The following is a 17,641-nucleotide window of genomic DNA, read 5'->3' on the forward strand; positions in this document are numbered from 1 at the left end:
ACTAGACGCCTACCCGCTACCCCGCATATCAGAAATGGTGAACCAAATCGCCCAATACCGGGTGTTCTCCACCATCGACCTCAAGTCAGCGTACCACCAGCTCCCTATCAGACCAGAGGACCGCCCGTACACCGCCTTCGAGGCGAACGGATGCCTCTACCAATTCCTCAGAGTCCCCTTTGGGGTGACGAATGGGGTCTCGGTCTTCCAGAGGGAGATGGACCGCATGGTCGATGACCACCACTTGCAGGCAACCTTCCCCTACCTCGACAACGTCACCATCTGCGGTCACAACCAGCAGGATCACGACTCGAACCTCGAGAGGTTCCTGAAAACCGCACAAAAACTCAACCTCACCTACAACGAGGACAAGTGCGTTTACAACACCACGCGCCTCTGCATACTAGGCAGCGTGGTGGAGAATGGGGAAATCGGACCAGACCCCGACCAATTGCGCCCCCTACGGGAGCTGCCCCTGCCCAACACTCCCAAAGCCCTGAAAAGATGCCTGGGGTTATTTTCTTATTATTCCCAATGGGTCCCCAACTACTCCGACAAAGCCCGCCCCCTCTTGAAAGCATCCTCTTTCCCGCTCTCTGCTGAGGCCCACGCCGCCTTCAAAAGCATTAAGCAGGATATTGAGCGGGCCACGCTACAGGCAGTGGACGAGAACACTCCATTTCAAGTGGAAAGTGATGCGTCTGACTTCGCCTTGGCGGCCACCCTCAACCAGGCGGGGCGGCCCGTAGCTTTCTTCTCGAGGACCCTCCAAGGGCCCGAGATCAGACACACCTCCGTGGAAAAGGAGGCCCAAGCCATCGTGGAGGCAGTGCGCCACTGGCGCCACTACCTAGCCGGCAAACGCTTCACCCTACTTACCGACCAGCGGTCGGTAGCGTTTATGTTCAATAATAAACAGAGGGGGAAGATTAAAAATGATAAGATTCTTAGGTGGCGGATCGAGCTCTCCACCTTCGAGTACGACATCATTTACCGGCCAGGGGCCCTTAACGAATCCCCTGACGCCCTCTCACGAGGGATGTGTGCCAGCGCCACCGGGGATCGGCTACAGACCCTCCACAACGACCTCTGCCACCCAGGGGTCACGCGGCTGTTCCACTTCATAAAGTCCCGTAACTTACCCTACTCGATTGAGGAAGTTCGGTCCCTGACCAGGAACTGCCGCACTTGCGCTGAGTGCAAGCCTCGGTTCTACCGCCCAGATAGAGCCCACTTAATCAAAGCTACACGGCCCTTTGAGCGGCTCAGCTTAGATTTCAAGGGCCCCCTCCCGTCCGTCGACCACAATGTTTACTTCCTGAACATTGTGGACGAATACTCCCGGTTCCCATTCGCCTTCCCCTGCCCAGACATGACCAGCGCCACGGTCATTAAATGCCTCAACAGCCTGTTCTGCCTGTTCGGTATGCCGAGCTACATCCATACGGATAGGGGGGCGTCCTTCATGAGTGAAGAGCTACGCCAGTACATGCTGTCCAGGGGGATCGCCACGAGCCGTACCACCAGCTACAACCCCCGGGGTAACGGCCAAGTGGAGCGAGAGAACGGGACAGTATGGAAAGCAGTCACTCTAGCTCTAAGGACCAAGGGCCTCCCTATCTCCCGCTGGCAGGAAGTCCTCTCGGATGTGCTCCATTCGATACGGTCGCTATTGTGTACGGCCACTAATACCACGCCTCATGAACGAATGTTTGTCTTTCCCCGGAAATCCACCTCAGGCGTATCCATGCCGTCATGGCTCTCCACCCCAGGTCCGGTACTCGTGCGAAGGCATGTGAGGGGCCAGAAGACGGACCCTCTCGTGGAGCCAGTACACCTACTCCACGCCAACCCCCAATACGCATATGTCCGGCACGCTGACGGAAGGGAGGACACCGTGTCCATAAAAGACGTCGCCCCAGCCGGCATCGACAACAACCACGGCAATAGCGGCAACGACGATCACAGCAACTCTTACCCACCCACTACTCTTTCATCACCCCCGGAAGAACACCGACCAACGGCACCCCCACCAGCTACCCCTTCAACAACCCTGGCGGCACCCCCGGCAGAGACCCAGGAGGCTACCGGGGACACCCAGCCGACACCCGCGGCACCGCAACAGCCACGTCGGTCGCAGAGGACTATCAAACCCCCGAACAGACTAAATCTATAGAAGCGGTGAATGTGATGAAATATTTCCATTCATCACTGCCTGTGACTGAGATCGGTTTCAGTGTCATTTCCCTTCCCCCAGACCTCATTGTATTGTGTACTGGAATGTGCTGGAATGTGCTGTGTGCAGGGCTCCGCCCATACCTGGCCCCGTTTGTAAGCTAGCTTCAGTCTAGCCCCAATCTCCAGAAGGACGACATCTCTCTCGCTTACGTGTTTCGTTCTAAGTTAATAAAAGCCTTGTTTTGTTCTGCTACCTTCGAGTCTCGGAATTATTGAGGCACATCAGATGCAATCTGTACTTCGGGCTCATTACCAGGTGCACATGCTTGTGGTACAGGTTTGGCTTGTTCCTGTGACTCTAGAATCTGGTCAGCATGGCGTCTCATGATGCTCTCTCCAACGTCCACTGTGTACATTAGTGGTCCCTGCTGTGTGCATATCGTGCCTGGCTGCCATTTTTCTGTTCGGTAATCGCGGGCCAAGTCTGGTTGCCCTATCTTGACGCTCCTGGTTGGCTTCTCATTTATGTGCTGGAACTGCTTATCCTCAACATCTCGTCTTATGTTTGGTTTGAGCAAATCCAAGCGACATCTTAGTCTCCGGTTGAAAAACAGTACAGCTGGAGTTTGCTTGGTTACTGCATGTGTCGCATTCCGGTAAGCAAACAGGAAGTTATCCACCTTGTGTTGCAGTGGTATGTCGTCATTATACATTGCCTTTATGGCCTTTTTAAAGGTCTGAACAAACCTCTCAGCCAATCCATTTGTGGCTGGATGATATGGGGCAGATGTGTAATGTTTCACCCCATTATTCTTCAGGAACCTCCGGAAATCCTCAGACACAAACTGTGGGCCATTGTCGGAACAGATCTATTCTGGCAACCCATTCCTGGCGAAGATGGTCTTTAGGACCGCATTAGTTTTCTCCGTGGTGGTGGAGGACATTTTGATGACCTCTGGCCATTTCGAATGGGTGTCCACAGCGATTAGAAACATTGAGTCCATAAATGGACCAGCGAAATCAATGTGTACCCGTTGCCATGGAGATGAGGGCCACTCCCATGGATGTAGCGGGGCCTGTGGTGGAGCGTTTTGGACCTTCTGGCATCCTGTGCATCTCTTGGTCATATCCTCGATTTCTTTATCAATTCCCGGCCACCACACAAACGCCCTGGCTAGGCTCTTCATTTTTACCCCTCCCAGATGACCCTCGTGAAGCTCATTGAGTACTCTATCTCTCAACTTGGGTGGAATTACCACTCGGGATCCACACATCAAGGTTCCCCGGCACACTGTCAGCTGTTCCCTCCTTGGCGAGAATGCTGGCAACAGTGAATCGCCATATGCTGGCCATACCTTCACCGTCAAATCATAGACCCGAGAGAGTGTCGGGTCATTTCGGGTTTCCTTCTCAATACTTGCGTTTGTAACAGGCAAACATTCGACTATGGTCGCATGGAATATCTCCACCGGGTCCACTGCAGGTGCTTCTTCCGCCGTAGGCAACGGTAGGCGCGACAGCCCATCAGCGTTTCCATGTTGTTTCGTACCTTTGTACTCTATGTCATACTGATGTGCCCCTAGAAAAAGTGACCATCTTTGCAGCCGTTGCGCCGTCATCACCGGAACGCCCTTCTTTGGGTTAAAAATTGAGACCAGGGGTTGATGATCAGTCAGTAGGGTGAATTTCTGCCCGTGCAGATAGTGATTGAACTTCTTCACCCCCCACACCAGGCTGAGGGCCTCCCTGTCAATCTGGGCGTAGTTACGCTCGGCTGAGGTTAGCAAGCGCGATGCAAAGGCTATTGGCCTCTCTGAACCGTCACGGAATTTGTGTGACAGCACCGCTCCAATGCCGTAAGGTGACGCATCACATGCCAACCGAATCGGTAGTGTTGGGTTGTAGTGGGCCAATACTTCTTTTGAAGTGATTTGGCATTTACATTCCTGAAAGGCACGCTTACACTCATCACTCCATTTCCATGTTACACCAGTTTGAAGGAGGGCGTTCAGTGGGTGCAGAATTGTAGATAAATTCGGCAAGAACTTATGGTAGTAGTTCACCAACCCGAGGAACGACCTCAGTTGCGACACATTTTCTGGTGCTGGAGCCTTTGACTACAGCCTCAATCTTGTCCGGCGACTTATGCAACCCTTCCTCATCAATCATGTGGCCACAATACGAGATTTGTCTCCTGAAGAACTCGCATTTGGGACGGTTGGCTCGTAGCCCATATTCCTGCAATCTCGTGAGCACCTGTTCCAGGTTGGCAAGGTGTTCATTGTCATTTTCGCCCGTAACCAGGATGTCGTCCAAATAACACTGGGTCCCTGGGATCCCTTGCAGGACTTGTTCCATTGCCCTCTGCCACATAGCCGGGGCCGATGCTACCCCAAATACCAGTCGATTGTACTGGTAAAGGCCTTTGTGAGTGTTTATTGTGAGGTATTTCCTAGATGCTTCTTCCACCTCCATTTGTAGATACGCTTGAGCCAGGTCAATCTTTGTAAAACGTTTCCCTCCAGATAGTGAAGCGAAAATATCTTCTATCCGCGGCAGCGGATACTGTACTGTGTGCAGGACTGGGTTCACAGTCACCTTGAAGTCCCCACAGATGCGAACCTTCCTTGGCTCCCCAGGCGTGCTGCTCAATGCTTTCTTCATTACAGGAACGATGGGTGTGGCCCACTCGCTCCAGTCCACCTTAGACAGCACCCCCGAACGCTCCAGACTCTCCAGTTCAGCTTCCACAGCTGGGCGTATTGCGTATGGCACTGGTCTGGCCTTGAAAAATTTTGGGGTTGCGTTATCCTCAATCTTTATGGTTGCCTTTACTCCTTTTAGAGTCCCAAGTCCTTGTTGGAATACCTCTTCTGCGTCAGATAGAATTTGTGACAGACGTCCAGGTGCGACGTCATCATCTTTTTTGTCAGTCACAGTTAGTGCCAGAATGGAATGCCAATCCAATTGTAGTCTTCGGATCCATTCACATCCCAATAATGGTGGTCCTCCATCTCGTATTGTATACATGTATAGTTTCTGTGTTTCCTTTCCGTTATATTCAACTGGCACCCTTATTTTTCCTCTGGGGTAGACCTTTTGCCCCGTGTATGTCTTCAATACAATGGACGTGTCCTTTAAGGGTATGTGTGAGAATAGCCGCTCATAGTCTCGTTGATTCATGACAGTTAGGGCTGATCCTGTGTCCAATTCCATCTTCACTGGGGACCCTGCTATCATGAGGGTGACCCAAATGGTTCAGTGATCTTCTTTTGCGATCATGTTGTGTAACTTTAAACAACTTAGTCACCTGCTCCCGGAGTCCTTATCACTCTCCTGATCTTCTGAACTACTATCTGTCAGTTTCTTTACTTTCCTGTACTGTTCCTTAGTAGTTCTTGTCGTGTTGGTCTTCTTTCCCGACCTGCAGACTCTTGCTATATGTCCCATTTTCCCGCATTGCCTGCATATTTTGTCTTTAAACCAGCAGTCCTTCTGCTCATGAGTTGTTCTGCCGCAGCGATAGCACTTTTCGGCTCCATACGCCATTTCATTAGCGCTGTATTCTTGTGGTTTCTGTTGTATTTCCGCAGCTCCCCATGCTGCTGCTTCGTCGGATACTGCCACGCTGAAAGCCTGTTCTAGCTTCAGGTCCTTTTTTGAAAGTAGTCGTTTCTGGGTTCCTTCACTCTGGAGCCCGCAGACAAACTTATCCCGTAAGGTGTCTGCCAGTCCTGCTCCGAACTGGCAGTGCTTCGATAACTTGCGTAGTTCCGTAAGATAGTCAGCATTGCTCTCATCTTTGTGCTGATTTCTTTTATGGAACTTGAATCTTTCTGCTATCAGCAGTGGTGTAGGGCTTAGATGTTCCTGTAAGATATGAACAATCTCCTCAAAACTTTTCTCCATTGGTTTAGCTGGTGTAATTAAATTCCGCAATAGGCCGTACGTACTCGCACCCATCAGATTTAATAATACCGACGCCCTCTTTCCATCAGCCACCTCAATTGCCTTGCAGTACACTTCAATTCTTTCCACATACGTGGTCCAGTCTTCTACCTCATTGTCAAAAGCAGTGATACTGCCACTTTTCGGCATCTTGGGCGATTTAAAATGGCGCCTCCCGCGCTTTTGCTTCTTCCCCAATGGAATAAAATGGCACCTCCCGCGCTTTTGCTTCTTCCGCAATGGGATAAAATGGCGCCTCCCGCGCTTTTGCTTCTTCCCCTTACTGCCATGCTGCTCCTAGCATTCTACGGGGTAATGGCGGCGACCCGCTGCTTCGGCGCATCTCGCTTTCCTTCCCCTCTGTTTGGTTTCTCTCCGCTGTCCTGTTCTCGAGCACCGACTGCACCCTGTGCGCTCCACCCTCTCTCTCTTGTTTTCTTTTCCTGGCGACGCTACGCGGCCCGATTTGTAGAGCTGCTCGATCGAGCCTGAGCCCGCCGCAGTCCGGAAGGGTCAGCGCACTACCTGCTAGCAGCACGATTCGCTGGAACCACAGTCTCTCCCGCAATTCTCCAAACACCGATGGATTCTTTGGGCGGTTGCCCTCGGTCGACGCCCGTTGCTCAGACTACGACCTTCCAGGACCTTCCTTTCAGGCGAGATCCCCGTGAGATGATGCCACACTGCAGGTGAGTTCGAACTCACTCGTCGCCACTGTAAAGTCCGCGCCTCAATAATACACGGACTTCGGGAGAACAGTTTAACAGGTACTTTACTGAACAAGAGGCAGCTTGAAACTGAAACTACAGAAGCCTGCTAGGGCCTTTTATACAGGGGTGGTCACTGCCGGTACTGCAGTCTAAGACCAGTTATTCCCTTAAAGGTACATACACGACATGTTTAAGTAAGGTAAACTTTCCTTTTTAAGAACTGTGTAGCTTCTTACTGGAGGACTTCAGGATAGGCAGAATGAAGATTTGGTATTGTAAGTGGGGGATTCAGAAAGAAGAAAGCATAAGATCTTGGGTTGAAAAGGGAATTATAATGTATTGTAACTCAATAACTTAATTAATAGTGAGGAAGACTGGACAAACCAGCAAGTCTTCTAACATGAAATGCAATGGTTTAATCACTCCTTTAATTAGAAATGCAGCATTGACTGCAATAAAAAATTAATGTTGTAAGATGATCTCAAGATTACTAAGAGTATCAGTAGCAAGTGGAAAAGTATAAAGGTGCATAACACCTTAAAAATTTACAGCATAGTTTCCGTTTTTTAACACGTTTGTTTAACAATTTTGAAAGATGAGGAATGGTCAGGTAGGTGAGGTAACTTGACTTCAGCAGAAAATGTCCTTGGAGGCTGATAATACTTCAGGAAATGAAGTGCTTTAGTAACATTTTAGAAAGCCTTTGAAGTACTTTTTCAAGGGGATATTATTAACTGGTTCATTCCATGCGGGAGAAAAAACTAAAGGAATGGAGTGAAGAAAAGTTTAATGAGAATTCAATTCTTGTTTAACATACGAGTACGATGTTGGCTAGAAAGCTGAAGCTGCAGTGATTAGTCAGACCATCATCCTCCTATGAGCTGCTTATAGACACAACATTCAACATTCAGATGAATTTATATTCATACTCCTTAAAATCAAACGAGTGATGGACTACAAAAAGAAAATATTGGCCTAGAAATTGCAGTCGGAGGTGTACCTCTGGAGTATGCCTCCGACTCGTGAAACATGTACGAAATGACCTGCTGGCGCCCAGGCTGCGAAGAGTTGTGGCCTCAGGCCTTGAGGCGGAGGGCAGCGTAATGGCCCATGGATCCCATTTTATATTAATTTATGTTAGGAGCTTTTCCAGTTGCTTAATTATATTAAATGATGCTGCTCTTCCTCCTAGTTAGTGCTGGGTAAAATGTCTGGTCACAGCACAGATATGTATAAGACTATTTTACATAGGATTTGTTGTGTATGTAATATGTGTGCTACTTTGAACCTATGGACAGGACTGCACTACTTGTAGGGCGTAGTGATACGCAGTACCACTCCTGGCCATAGGGGTATAACTAGTACTGTGGGTACTGATCTCCCCTCAGTTCCCGCCTGTGGGCATGAAGTAAAGACCTACATATAGTCCCTACCTCCAACCAGTAAAGACCTGTTTTATTGTTACTGATTAAGTCTGAGTATTAATTACTTGAACAACTCACAGATTTAACACTGGCGACGAGTCTGATTCGGACCCTGCGGCAGTCACTCCACGGCAGCTTCGTCCACAGCCAGGACGTTGCAGAGAGGTTTCCACCCTCTCCACCCCACTGGAAGACATCCTGACCTCGGAGCCTCCATCGGCGACCGTCAGCTTCTTCTCCAGCTTGGTGGTGGGTAAGCCGTTGTCTGAGCCGGGCAGCGACGCGACAGGCAGTCGACCGCGTTGGCCGCACGAACGGGGCTGGGGGAGCTGGAGGAATAGGGCGCGAGAGCCGCTTTGAGCGGGAGGCGTTTCAACAGAGCGATCGCATCTCCTGATAAGAGCCGAGAGCCGCTTCGCGATCCAGTGATCGCATCCGCTGATAAGGGCCGCACTCGGGCGATCGCGGCGAAGATAAGGGCCGCACTCGGGGGCTGAAGGGAGACGGCGTTGGGGGACGGGTGAAGACCGCCAAGCGCGGGAAAACCGCCATTTTGTGGGCGGAGGACGACGGCAAGAGCGGGAAGCCGCCATCTTGGATAGCAGTAAAAAAAAAAATCTGAGAAATTGCAAATCTACAATGCCTAAACACGGGAATATTAGCACCTTTGATAGTGACCTCGAAGATTGGGCCATATATGTTGAAAGAGTAAAAAATTATTGTAAGGCCAATAAAATTCGTGACCAAGGTAAAGCTCTAACATTATTAAATTTAATGGGTGCGAAGACATACGGGCAATTGAAACACCTGTTATCACCAGATGAACCGGCGGATAAGACGTTCGATGAGATTGTTACTGTCCTGAAAGATCATCTAAACCCCACGCCGCTGATGCTAGCGGAACGATTTAAATTTTACGACAGAAGGCAGCTACAGCATGAAAGCAATGCTGAATATTTGCTGGAATTGCGTAAATTAGCGAAATATTGCCAGTTTGGAACGGGACTGACAGATGCACTACGAGACAAATTTGTGTGTGGTTTATTTAAACAGGATACACAAAAGCGACTGCTCGAGGAGAATGAGCTGACGCTTGAGAAGGCGGTCACTATGGCAGCAGCACACGAAGCCGCAGCGAGAGGCACGGCAGTAATGCAGCTACGGTCACCGGAGCTCAGTGCACACAAATTGGGTGAGAGTTCTGGCAAATGTTACCGTTGTGGAAAGACAACGCATGATCAGAACCAGTGTTGGTTTAAAAACCAAGAATGTAGAACTTGTGGTAGGCTTGGACATATAGCTAGAGTATGCAGGTCAGGGAAGAAGACCAGCAACAAGAAGTCACCGCAAGGAAAATACGCAAAGGTACACAAGGTGACCGAACAGGAGTCCGATTCAGACGCTAGCAGTAATGAACTGGCTAGCTTAAGCTGTAATGAACTGGCTAGCTTAAGAGTACTCAACGCTGGTAAGGGTGCAGACCTCCAGACAATTTGGGTCACTCTTCAGATAGAAGGAGTCCAAGTAAAACTGGAATTGGACACTGGATCGGCATTGACGGTCATAAATAAGAAAGATTACGGAAAGTTATTCCAACATATTCCCCTACAGGATACGGGGATTATATTGAAAACATACACGGGGCAAAGAGTGTACCCCATCGGGAAAATAGAGGTTGCAGTGGTCCACAAGGGCGAAGACAGTCAAATAATGGACTTATATGTGATATCTGAAGGAGGTCCTCCACTACTAGGACGGGAGTGGATTAGGAAAATGAATATGGACTGGCATTTCCTACAAACAATAACGAGTGAGAACTCGGTGAAGATAGTCGGCCCAGACTCTGGAACGGATGATGGTAAGCCCAACTCAGGTGCAAAAGACAAAGTTTCAGCACAGAATTCCACTGAGCAACAACAACATAGTTTAACTGTGGATTCTGAGTCTGGCAAGTCTACTGATGTGCCCATTTCTGAGGGACACCGGGCTCGAACTCAACTCCATTTCAAACTACAACAGCAATTAGAACAAATGCTTCGCCGTTTTGAGCAAGAGTTGAATGCAACGAAAGAGTTCTTTGATATAGAGTTGGAGAATCTGGAAAGACAACAGAAGCAGCTGATGGAGAAAATGGAGCAGGAGCACACAAAACGTCTGATGTCAGAGGAGTTAACGGTCAGCCAACTCCTGCATATGCTGAAGGACAGGACTCTGAAATGGGAAAAACTTGAACACGAACTTCAATATTCAAACGAAAGGGGTTCGGAGCTCTCAAAGGTTATTGGAAGAGCTGAGGTGGCAACACAGACTGAGATGACTGCAACAGAGCAGCCCTTGGATGCCAAAAGTACGCTGACTCACGTCAACGTAGAACAACAGACCGCTGAAACAGCTGCTCCGGTAGAGGGATTGAATAGTCCGATCAATCAATCTCCAAAAGAAGTTGAAGTAGTAAAATCTCAAATGAGGTCATTAGTAAACGACTTGCTGAAAGCCCAGAAAAAGCTGGATGAAGAGGTACGCATGAAGAAGTCTCTTCAGGAAAGATGTCTGGACTTGGAACAAAAGCTGGCTAACGCCCAGCTGGGTATGGAGGAAATAGAAGACCCTCTCGCTGGCCTAGGTCAGGACGACACCGAATATTACTATGTCCTGTCCTGCCCAACTTGTAACTTCGACTCCCACCATACAGAAATCATGGAGGAGCACCGAAAGTCTACGGAACATCGGGAGAAGGTGGCTCTACTACGGAAAAAGGAGGAAGAGAAGGAGGAACTGCGCATGCAGCTGGCAGCTGACAGTGGAGCCCAGAGAGTCTCCAAGAAGCAGAAAAGGAAAAGTCGAAACAGAAGATGACCCATCTGAACCATTATTACCTCTACCAGATCACACACGTGGTCCCTCCGAACGGAGCCAATTCAGTTCGGAAGTTCAAACTGTTAAATCCATGGAAGGACTATTGAATGAGTCACTCCAGCAACGTGAACCGACTACACCACAGAGATTGAATCTGTGAACTGTTTTCCGCAGAGACTGAATCTGTGATCTGTTTTGACATGAAGTTATCTATGTATCTATGTTATTCTGTTATGTAAACCTGAAGTTATATATGTATATATGTTATTACGTTATGTTAAATGGGGAGATGACTGTAAAGCTAGGAAGGGAGGAATGTTGTGTATGTAATATGTGTGCTACTTTGAACCTATGGACAGGACTGCACTACTTGTAGGGCGTAGTGATACGCAGTACCACTCCTGGCCATAGGGGTATAAATAGTACTGTGGGTACTGATCTCCCCTCAGTTCCCGCCTGTGGGCATGAAGTAAAGACCTACATATAGTCCCTACCTCCAACCAGTAAAGACCTGTTTTATTGTTTGTGGTAAACCACTGTATTGTATATTGCCACCTCTGGGTGGCGCTGTGTATGGAGGCATGCCTCAGCTGACTCCACCCACCACTGTGTGGGTTTCGTTCAGACTTGTTCAGTCACTCACGAAGAAGCATGGTCTCTTCTTAGCTAATAAAAGCCTTATTCATCTCTTCTTTCGACTCATCATCTCTTCTTCGACTCATCACCTTTTATGAAGTAATTGATAAGCGTATCAATTTTATTAGCTAAAAGTTAAATGGCGACACCTGAGGAGCAACAACAGCAACGGATACAGCAGACATTGCTGAGAGCCCTCAGACCACCACGCCTGGACCTCGACCCTCAAGATGTGGGTGCATCAGCCAAGTTTGAACACTGGCTGAGCTGCTTTGAATCCTTCCTCGCAATCTCACAGGTTACAGAGGAGGATCACAAACTGAAAATTTTGACCGCCCAGGTGAGCCATCAAGTATATATGCTAATCCGGGACTCTAATACGTACGTGGCGGCCCTCGAGCTACTAAAAGGGCAATATACGCGCCCAGTGAACACAATTTACGCCCGACACCTCTTGGGATCCCGCAGGCAGCAACCGGGAGAATCGGTAGGGGCATTTGCACGGGCGCTACTGGCACTCTGCAGAGACTGCGATTGTAAAGCGGTAACGGCTGTGGAGCACGCGCAGGGACTCGCCTGTGATGCCTTCGTCAGGGGCCTCCAGTCAGACCACACCCGGCAGAGACTGCTAGAAAGCAAGGAACCCGACCTGAAGACGGCCATTGCCCTTGCGCTCTCGTTAGAGGAGGCCCACCGAAACCTCGAGGCATACCCCCGTAACAGCGCCGAGACATGGCAATCGAAACCATGGGACACGGGACCGCCGCCCCCGGCACCAACCGCTGCAGCGACCCAACCGAGACAGCAGCCTCCGGTAAGAACTGCTTCGATGCCCAGTAACCAGGCCCAAAAATGCTATTTCTGTGGCCAGTTAAAACATCCCAGAGCGCACTGCCCAGCTAAGACAGCTACCTGCTCGGGCTGTGGGAAGAAAGGCCATTACGCTAACGCCTGCAAGGGGAAGCCAGCCAGCAGCGCAGCGTGCGGGCCGTGGGAGCAGCCATCTTATCCGCCATTTTGTGTACCCCCGGCCGCATGGCATCCGCCGCCATCGTATCCAACGCACTCAACCGCCATTTCGTCACCGGAACCGACCACCGTCTCGGCGGATGACTATAGTGACTCACTAAGCCACATACTGGCCTCCGTGACGCTGGATCAAGGCCACCCTCACCATCTATCCAGCTCCATGATGGATATCGCGGTAAACGGCCGCGCCACCAGTTGCCTGATCGACAGCGGGAGCACAGAGAGTTTCGTCCACCCCGACACGGTACGTAGCCACTCCCTCACGATTCTGCCAACGCACCATCGCATTTCTATGGCGTCCAAGTCCCAGTCAATGGACATCAGCGGCTACTGTGTGGTGACCCTGTCAGTAGGGGGCACTGAATATCAAAAATTTAAACTGCTAGTCCTGCCCCGTCTTTGCGCTGCCGTCCTGCTAGGGTTGGATTTTCAGTGCCACCTTAAGAGTGTCACACTAGCATACGGTGGACCCCTCCCCCCCACTCACAGTCTGCAACCAACAACTTTTAAATCGCCCGCTGCAAACCACCTGCAGCCTTTCCACATTAAAAGTCCCCCCCCCTCCCCTGTTCGCTAACCTCACCCGCGACTGTAAACCCATCGCTACCAAAAGCAGGCGGTACAGTGCCGGGGACAGAGCTTTTATCAGCTCTGAGGTGGAGCGGCTCTTGAAGGAGGGCATTATCGAAGGTAGCACTAGCCCCTGGCGAGCCCAGGTTGTAGTCGTTAAAACCACTGCAAAACGCCGCATGGTAATCGACTACAGCCAAACCATAAACCGGTACACCCAGCTGGACGCGTACCCCCTCCCTCGCATATCTGATATGGTCAATCAGATTGCGCAATACAAAGTATTCTCCACCATCGACCTTAAGTCAGCGTACCACCAGCTGCCCATCCGCCATGAGGACCGCCAGTATACTGCCTTCGAGGCAAACGGCCGCCTCTACCACTTCCTTAGGGTCCCCTTCGGCGTCACCAACGGGGTTTCGGTCTTCCAAAGGGAGATGGACCGAATGGTTGACCAGAACGCGCTGCGGGCAACCTTCCCCTATTTGGATAACGTCACCATCTGCGGCCACGACCAGCAGGACCACGACGTTAATCTAGCAAATTTCCTCCGTACGGCCCAACGGCTGAACCTAACGTACAATAAGGAAAAATGTATGTTTCACACCAAGCGCCTGGCCATCCTCGGCTGCGTGGTGGAGAACGGAGTCATCGGGCCCGACCCCGACAGAATGCGCCCCCTAATGGAGCTACCCCTTCCCCACTGCCAAAAAGCACTGAAGAGATGCCTGGGGTTTTTCTCCTACTACGCCCAGTGGGTGCCCCTCTATGCAGACAAAGCCAGGCCCCTCATCAAAGCCACCTCCTTCCCCCTGACACCAGAGGCGTGTGCAGCCTTCACTCTTATCAAGAACGATATCGCGAAGGCCGCAATGCACGCGGTGGATGAGTCCATCCCCTTCCAAGTGGAGAGCGATGCCTCCGACTTCGCCCTAGCCGCGACCCTTAACCAGGCGGGCAGACCCGTGGCCTTTTTCTCAAGGACCCTCCAGGGCCCCGAGACGAGACACTCCTCCGTCGAAAAGGAGGCCCAGGCTATTGTAGAAGCGGTGCATCACTGGAGGCATTACCTGGCCGGGAAACGATTTACCCTGCTCACTGACCAGCGTTCAGTAGCTTTTATGTTTAATAATAAGCAGAGGGGTAAAATCAAGAACGACAAGATCTTGAGGTGGAGAATCGAACTCTCCACCTACAATTATGATATCTTGTATCGGCCAGGGAAACTCAATGAGCCCCCAGATGCCCTATCACGTGGTACATGCGCCAACGCGCAGAGTGATAGGCTGCAGTCCCTCCACAATGACCTCTGCCACCCGGGGGTCACCAGGTTTTTCCATTTTATCAAATCCCGTAACCTGCCCTACTCCATCGAGGAGGTCAGGACCATGACCAAGAGCTGCCAAATCTGCGCCGAGTGCAAACCGCACTTCTATAGGCCGGACAGAGCAAGCCTGATCAAGGCCACCCGCCCCTTCGAACGCCTGAGCGTCGATTTTAAAGGGCCCCTCCCCTCCGCTGACCGCAATGTGTACTTCCTCAACATAGTTGATGAGTACTCCCGTTTCCCCTTTGCCATCCCTTGCCCAGACATGACCAGTACCACGGTCATCAAGTGTCTGAATGACATCTTCGCTCTGTTCGGGTTCCCCAGCTATATACATAGCGACAGGGGCTCATCGTTCATGAGCGACGAACTTCGGCAGTACCTGCTAACAAGAGGTATCGCCACGAGCAGGACCACCAGTTACAACCCCCGGGGGAACGGCCAGGTGGAAAGGGAGAACGCGACGGTTTGGAAGGCAGTCCTCTTAGCACTAAAATCTAAGGGCCTTCCGACCTCCCGCTGGCAGGAGGTCCTCCCTGCAGCGCTTCACTCCATTCGGTCACTGCTTTGTACTGCCACTAATGCGACCCCTCATGAGAAAATGTTCGTTTTCCCCCGGAAGTCTACATCGGGAACCTCGCTACCGGCATGGTTGACTTCTCCTGGGCCCGTCCTACTGCGGAGGCACGTGAGGACGCATCAAACGGACCCCCTGGTCGAGCGGGTGCACCTCCTACACGCCAACCCCCAGTATGCCTGGGTGACATACCCAGACGGGCGGGAGGACACGGTCTCCATACGAGATCTCGCACCCTCGGGTACCCCTGAATTACCACCGTTATCCCCCTTACCACCGTTATCCCCCTTACCACTGTTATCCCCCACCACCCCTCCCAACCCAACCCCTGCAGACGGCATGCCAAAGCCCCAGGAATCTTCGCCAACCACCCAGACACCAGACCCGACGTCGGATGCTGCAACACCACCGCCGCCACCACGACAATCAGGACGTCAGACAAGGCCTCCTGATAGACTTAACTTGTAGTACCCTTCACCCCGCCGGACTTCACATTAAACAAGGGGTGAATGTGGTAAACCACTGTATTGTATATTGCCACCTCTGGGTGGCGCTGTGTATGGAGGCATGCCTCAGCTGACTCCACCCACCACTGTGTGGGTTTCGTTCAGACTTGTTCAGTCACTCACGAAGAAGCATGGTCTCTTCTTAGCTAATAAAAGCCTTATTCATCTCTTCTTTCGACTCATCATCTCTTCTTCGACTCATCACCTTTTATGAAGTAATTGATAAGCGTATCATTGTTACTGATTAAGTCTGAGTATTAATTACTTGAACAACTCACAGATTTAACAGGATTACATATGATTGCATAGGATATACAGCACAGAAATAGGCCATTCAGCCCAACCAGTCCATGCTGGTGTTTATACTCCATTCGAGCCTCCTCCCGCCTTTCCCCATCTACCTCTATCAGCGTAACTCTTTTTCCCTTCTCCCTCATATACTTATCTAGCCTCCCCATAAATGCATCTATACTATTTGCTTCTACCACTCCCTATGGTAGCGAGTTCCACATTCTCCCCACTCTCTGGGTAAAGAAGTTCCATCTGAATTCCCTATTTGATTTCTTGGTGACTATCTTATATTGATGGCCTCTAGTTTTGCTTTTCCCCACAAGTGGAAACAGTCTCTGTGTCGACTCTATCAAACCCTTTCATAATTTTAAAGACCTCTATTAGTTCACCCCTCAGCTGTCTCTTTTCGAGACCCAGCTTGTTCATCCTTTCCTGATAGGTACACCCTCGCATTTCTGGTATCATCCTTGTAAATCTTTTTTGCACCCTCTCCAGTGCCTCTATATCCTTTTTATAATATGGCGACCAGAATTGTACGCAGTACCCCAAGTGTGGTCTAACCAATGTTCGATGCAAGTTTAGCATAACTTCACTACTTTTCAATTCAATCCCTCTAGAAATAAGCCTTAGTGCTTGGTTTGCATTTTTTTATAGCCTTGTTAACCTGTGTTGCTGCTTTCAGTGATTTGTGCATTTGTACTCCAAGATTCCTTTGCTCTTCTACCCCACTTAGATTCGTATTTTCCATTACTTTGTGAATTTCTTTTGTTGTCAATAAAATATTTTGATTGCAGCTCCCCTGATAGCCTTGTGAGCAAAAGTACTGCCTTGGTGTAGCACTGAGATGATAATTCACCGCTCCATTCCCATTCGGACCTCACCGTCCTTGGCCTCTTGTATTGTTCCACGGAAGCTCAACGTAAACTCGAGGAACAGCAAATCATCTTCCGATTAGGCACTTTGCAGCCTTCCGGACTCAGTATCGAGTTCAATAATTTCAGATCATAACCTCGGCCCCTATTACTTTTTTCCTTTAAATTTTTTCCACCCCTTTGTTTTGGGCCCTTTTTTTCTCCCTCCCCCACCCCCCCCCCCTCCTTTCCTTTTGTTTCTCTCTCTCACCTGGCAGCTGTCTCTTACCTGCCAGTACACTTCACACCTAATCTCAGCTGTCTTTTGTCTCCACGGGCCCATTACCATCTCATCTGGCTTCGCATACCTTTTATTGTCTCTTTTCTTCTTTTGTTCGATCGCAGCTTTGCCTTCGATCTTTTTATTTTCTTTCCAGTTTTGAAGAAGGGTTTCAACCCGAAACGTCAACTCAAATTTCTCTCCACGGATGTTGCCTGACCTGCTGAGTTTTTCCAGCATTCTCTGTTGTTATTTGAGATGATTGATTTGATTGATGATCTGCGCAGAGTTAGCCAGTCACCAGTTGTAATGCTGTAATTTGGCTTCAGTGATCTAGGCTTGGGAGAGAAAAAAGGTCAGGATTTCTACTCCTGATTAATGTCCAGTGGCGCCTGCTGGAAAGTGTGTGTATATAGGTCAGGTTAAAAAGAAGGACTGGACTTGGCTGGGATGCCTTC

The sequence above is a fragment of the Somniosus microcephalus genome, chromosome 5 (genome assembly GCF_052327205.1).
Source record: "Somniosus microcephalus isolate GS21.2 chromosome 5, FLI_Smic_1.0, whole genome shotgun sequence".
Lineage (NCBI taxonomy): Eukaryota > Metazoa > Chordata > Chondrichthyes > Squaliformes > Somniosidae > Somniosus > Somniosus microcephalus.